We start from the raw sequence: 6130 nt of genomic DNA, 5'->3' as shown, positions 1-6130 counted from the left end.
TCGGAACTCATCATTAGGGTCCGCAGCTGCTCGCGGGTCTTCATACCCTCATCCAAGTCCCACACACATTGCAAAATACATTTTTTAAGTAGTCAGGGTTTTTTCTTTTCGGCAGGTCATAGACACTGAAGTACCTGCTGCCTTATTAGCTATCGACACCAAGAAGTCATTAGGGGCTGACAATTTGGACCCATATTTGCTTATGTATGCAGCCCGCCATCATTGCTGGCTCAGTAACACACTTTTTAAAATTGAACTTTAGTATCAGGACATATTCCAGAAGTGTGGAAAGCAGTTTTGTGCCACCACTCCACATGGGTGGGGGTAGTATAGAGATCTTGATAATTATCGACCCATTTCGAGGCTTCCTTATCTTTCGTCAAGAAACAGCTATCTTATTTAGTATCTGTAAACGGTATTCTTAATGTTAATCAGTCCGGATTGATTCAATACCTAAACATAGCACCACTACGACTTGTTAGATGATAGAAAGAATTGTGCTGCCATGTTTGTAGACTTGTCAAAAGCTTTTCATTCTGTAGAACCATATCATTCTGTTGAATATGCTGTTGTCAATAAGGTTCGGTACTGATGCTTGCCGATGGTTTCATTATTATCTCAATGACAGAACTCAGGCCATCAAGGTAGATGGGGTCAAATCTGAGTTCCTTGAGGTACAAAAAGGGGTGCCCCAAGGTTACAATCTATATAAATAACATTGGTAATGCTGTAAAATATATGTACAGCATTACCAATGTTATTTATATACATTGTGTATATATATATATATATATATATATATATATATACACACACACTACCGTTCAAAGGTTTGGGGTCACTTAGAAATGTCCTTGTTTTGAAAGAAAAGCTATTTTTTTTTGTCCATTAAAATAACATCAAATTGATCAGAAATAGAGTGTAGACATTGTTAATGTTGTAAATTGTAGCTGGAAATTGCAGATTTTTTATGAAATATCTACATAGGCGTACTGAGGCCCATTATCAGCAACCATCACTCCTGTGTTCCAATGGCACATTGTGTTAGCCTATCCAAGTTTATCATTTTAAAAGGCTAATTGATCATTAGAATGTTAGCACAGCTGAAAACTGTTGATTAAAGAAGCAATAAAACTGGCCTTCTTTCGACTAGTTTAGTACCTGGAGCATCAGCATTTGTGGGTTCGATTACAGGCTCAAAATGGCCAGAAACAAAGAACTCTCTTCTGAGAGTGCGAGAAATTGCCAAGAAATTGAAGATCTCATACAACGCTGTGTACTACTCCCTTCACAGAACAGCACAAAGTGGTTCTAACCAGAATAGAAAGAGGAGTGGGAGGCCCCGGTGCACAACTGAGCAAGAGGACAAGTACATTGGAGTGTCTAGTTTGAGAAACAGACACCTCACAAGTTCTCAACTGGCAGCTTCATGAAATAGAAACCACAAAACACCCGTCTCAACGTCAACAGTGAAGAGGCAACTCCAGGATGCTGACCTTCTTGGCAGAGTTGTAAAGAAAAAGCCATATCTCTGTCCAGTGTCTGTGTTTACATTAACAAAGCATGTCTGACTTTTGTTAAAACCTCTACGGGATCGGTGTCCCCCCCCCATCCCCCCTGCGAGACGGTTGAGCTAACGTGATTAGCATGATGTAAGTAACAAGAACATTTCCCAGGACTTAGACATGTCTTATATGGGCAGAAAGCTTAAATTCTAACTGCGCTGTCCACTTTACAGTAGCTATTACAATGAAAAAGTACCATGCTATTGTTTGAAGAGAGTGCACAATAACAAAAAACTTTTATCACGGCAACTGGTTTGATACGTTCACCTCTGAAGGTAAATAATGTACTTACATTCAGTAATCTTGCTCTGATTTGTGACGCATGTTTTTTTCTTTGTATTATCTTTTACCAGATGCAATGTGTTATATTCTTCTACATTGATTTCACAATTACACAACCTTCAAAGTGTTTCCTTTCAAATGGTATCAAGAATATGCATATCCTTGTTTCAGGTCCTGAGCTACAGGCATTTAGATTTGGGTATGTCATTTTAGGCTCAAATTTGAAAGAAAGGTCCAATCCTTTTAACAGGAAGGAAATAGTCCAGACCACTTTTATGTCTATTTTAGATTATGGGGGTATAATCTATATGAATGTAGCAGCATCTACACTTTGCCTTTAGGTTTAATACTGGTGATGGTTATAGAACCCACCAATGTGTTTTGTATCAAAAAGTATATAACTCTACAAAGCAGTCATGCAGAAACGTCCTATGTATCTATCATCATTAATTCAATTTACACTTACAAATTACCAAACTATTCTTTTTTTTGTGCCTTTTATGAGGAACAAGCTACAGAGCTCTCTGAAATTAGATGTTCTGGTCCCCCTTGGTTAGTTCAGAGTAATGATCGGAGACCTCCATTTGGATAAACTTGTCTGTTTTTCTTAATATGTTTTGAATTGTGTATATTTATGCAGGGCTTATCTGTAAAGATAACCTAGTCTCAGTATGACTTCCCTGTCAACATAAAGGTTCAGTAAACAAAGTTTTAGAGTTCATTTCCTGCAATTCTACACATTTTGCCATGGGGTGTAGAGAAAATACTGCAGTTTTAAAGCAAGTTTTCTGCGATTCTACACATATTGCCATTTAGCAATTTTAGAAGAGATTTCATGACATTCTACTAATTTTTCTATGGCACGGAGAGGAATAAAAATTAAATAGCTGATTTACTGCAATTTTACACATTTTGCCATAGGGTGGAGAGAAATGTTTGCAGTGTTTAATATGATAATTGAGTGAAACTGACTAACAAAATCAATGGGGGCCCCCCGGCCAGTAATTTGACCATGATAACAAACTTAGATAGCTGGCCACTAAACAAACTTAGCAGTCTAAAGGTTTTTAGCTGACATAGGCTAATTGATTGGCTATCAGTGACTGACATAACAAGAGGAAAACTGCTGATGCACAACCACATTTCGAAATTGCACCTCATGTATTCCACTATTCTAAACTCACAACAGTAAGTTGAGACTCCGAATCGAAGGCCTTCAAAAGGAAGTTTCCAGTTGTCCATCCCTGAATTAGGCCTACTATTAGCCTACAATTTAATATTTTTTTCCCCAATAGAACATTGGGACAATCATGATTGTGAAGCTTTTGCTTGCATCCTCTAAACTCCTCTGCAGAACAAGGGGGCGAGATGGAGCCTGAGCCAGCCCTCTCCTTTTAGTAGACAAAGTGACAACACAGGCTCCTCTGCAGAACAAGGGGGCGAGATGGAGCCTGAGCCAGCCCTCTCCTTTTAGTAGACAAAGTGACAACACAGGCTCCTCTGCAGAACAAGGGGGCGAGATGGAGCCTGAGCCAGCCCTCTCCTTTTAGTAGACAAAGTGACAACACAGGCTCCTCTGCAGAACAAGGGGGCGAGATGGAGCCTGAGCCAGCCCTCTGCTTTTAGTAGACAAAGTGACAACACAGGCTCCTCTGCAGAACAAGGGGGCGAGATGGAGCCTGAGCCAGCCCTCTGCTTTTAGTAGACAAAGTGACAACACAGGCTCCTCTGCAGAACAAGGGGGCGAGATGGAGCCTGAGCCAGCCCTCTGCTTTTAGTAGACAAAGTGACAACACAGGCTCCTCTGCAGAACAAGGTGGCGAGATGGAGCCTGAGCCAGCCCTCTGCTTTTAGTAGACAAAGTGACAACACAGGCTCCTCTGCAGAACAAGGGGCGAGATGGAGCCTGAGCCAGCCCTCTGCTTTTAGTAGACAAAGTGACAACACAGGCTCCTCTGCAGAACAAGGGGCGAGATGGAGCCTGAGCCAGCCCTCTGCTTTTAGTAGACAAAGTGACAACACAGGCTCCTCTGCAGAACAAGGGGCGAGATGGAGCCTGAGCCAGCCCTCTGCTTTTAGTAGACAAAGTGACAACACAGGCTCCTCTGCAGAACAAGGGGGCGAGATGGAGCCTGAGCCAGCCCTCTGCTTTTAGTAGACAAAGTGACAACACAGGCTCCTCTGCAGAACAAGGGGGCGAGATGGAGCCTGAGCCAGCCCTCTGCTTTTAGTAGACAAAGTGACAACACAGGCTCCTCTGCAGAACAAGGGGGCGAGATGGAGCCTGAGCCAGCCCTCTGCTTTTAGTAGACAAAGTGACAACACAGGCTCCTCTGCAGAACAAGGGGGCGAGATGGAGCCTGAGCCAGCCCTCTGCTTTTAGTAGACAAAGTGACAACACAGGCTCCTCTGCAGAACAAGAGGGCGAGATGGAGCCTGAGCCAGCCCTCTGCTTTTAGTAGACAAAGTGACAACACAGGCTCCTCTGCAGAATGAGCTGCTCTGCCTCTGACACCTCTATCCTTTCCTCCCCTGCCCTTTTTCTTCAAGATGGGAGCAATTCGCGACGTGATCAAAAGATCTTCATACCATTTCCAGCCCGCCATATCAGCCCCTCTTCACTGGTGTCACCTTGAAATACCTCCCCCTTTGAAGCCATATCAGAGATGAGCTGACAGTGCAGGTAATTGGCCCGGTGGAGGTAATGATAGGGAGACCCGAGAGAGAGGACCTAGTACAGAGAGCCAGCCAGGAGTTGGAATCTGTTGAACCACTTCTTCAATTCTTCTATCCATCAGCAAATTTATCAAAGACAAAGTGAGATAAGTGGTGGAAGGAGGTAGAGAGAGAGAGAGAGAGACAGAGAGAGAGAGAGACAGAGACAGAGATAGAGAGATACACAGAGAGAGAGACAGAGAGAGAGAGAGAGAGAGAGAGAGAAGAGCAAGAAGACACCACTTATAGGTATTAAAGCACACAGTTTATGTATATGACACATTTCTGTGTGAATGTGGCCTATTTTTTTGTGTCAACATTACTCTCCAACCTCAATGATTCCCTCAGAGGTAACAATTACTGGGTGGTTGCTGGGTAACTTTTCATATGAATTTTTATATCCTAACCTTGGCCTGACTAATGCATGCACCGTTCCTTCTCTGTGTGGAATCAAAGCCCCATTTGCAGTGAAACAGAGGGAAATAGAGGAAGGGGGTAGTAAATTGCGTCCCAAATGGCATGCTATACCCCATCAAGTGAATTACCATAGGGCTCTGGACAACATTAGTGCACTGTGTTAACAGCGGAGGCTCCACTGCCCATGGGAGTGACGGGATGATGATCTACCTGAAGTGGGATAGTGCTGACCATCCTATAAGGGTCAAATGTCAGGAGGGAGCAGGCGGTGTGAGAGCTCTGGAAAATACATTACATTTAATTCCGCTTCAATGTGTGGGCGGCTGGTCTGCTGATTGATGCTTCAGAGAGAGGATTTGTTGCTGCTGTGCTCTCTCAATAGTATAAGAGAGAGAGAGCTAGTGTGTGTGTGAGTGTGTGTTCAATGTATTAGAGAGAGACAGAGAGAGAGAGAGAGAGAGACAGAGAGGCTTTGGGTAATCATGTCAGGTTTCATAGGCGTGGAGATTTATTTCATTCTTTTATTCCGAGGAAAATATTGTGAGAAGCACATCCTCCCACCCAGTCAGTCAGCTGGTCCTCTCTCCTCCCAGTCCTGCCACCATCCAGACTCCAGACAGACTGTATTTGTGTGAGTGATTGTCTTTCACCAGCCAAGCTTCACACTCATCCTGACCACAACCAAGAAATCAATTGGCTGCAGAGCGCTCCCAAAACAAGCTTGGCTTCCATCCCAAATGTCACCCTATTCCCTAAATAGTGCACTACTTTTGACCAGAGCCATTTGTGACCTGGTGGAAAGTAGCGCACTATGTTAAGGAATATGGTGCAATTTGGGACACAGCCTCGTACTGCGGTAATTATCTAACCACCCAGTCTGGTGGTGAGAGAGAGGAGGAAGGAAAGGAATTTCTACAGTCAAAAAAAATACACATGTAGAGACTTGTGAGGCAAAACTCTCTTGAGATAACCTGCGTTACAGTCTGCACCTGGGACTCACACAACTTAGGATAATACAACCCGAAGCAAGGACACACAGAAATAATGGCAGACAAACTCAATGCTGAGGGGGTTGTAAGCTCACAAAGTGAATCATCATTATCCATGTATTATTTTGGCCTGCAAAAACAAAGATGGGGGATAGAGAAAGA

Source organism: Oncorhynchus nerka, linkage group LG8 (genome assembly GCF_034236695.1).
Source record: "Oncorhynchus nerka isolate Pitt River linkage group LG8, Oner_Uvic_2.0, whole genome shotgun sequence".
In the NCBI taxonomy this organism is placed as follows: Eukaryota; Metazoa; Chordata; class Actinopteri; order Salmoniformes; family Salmonidae; genus Oncorhynchus; species Oncorhynchus nerka.
Note: the sequence above shows the minus strand (reverse complement) of the source record.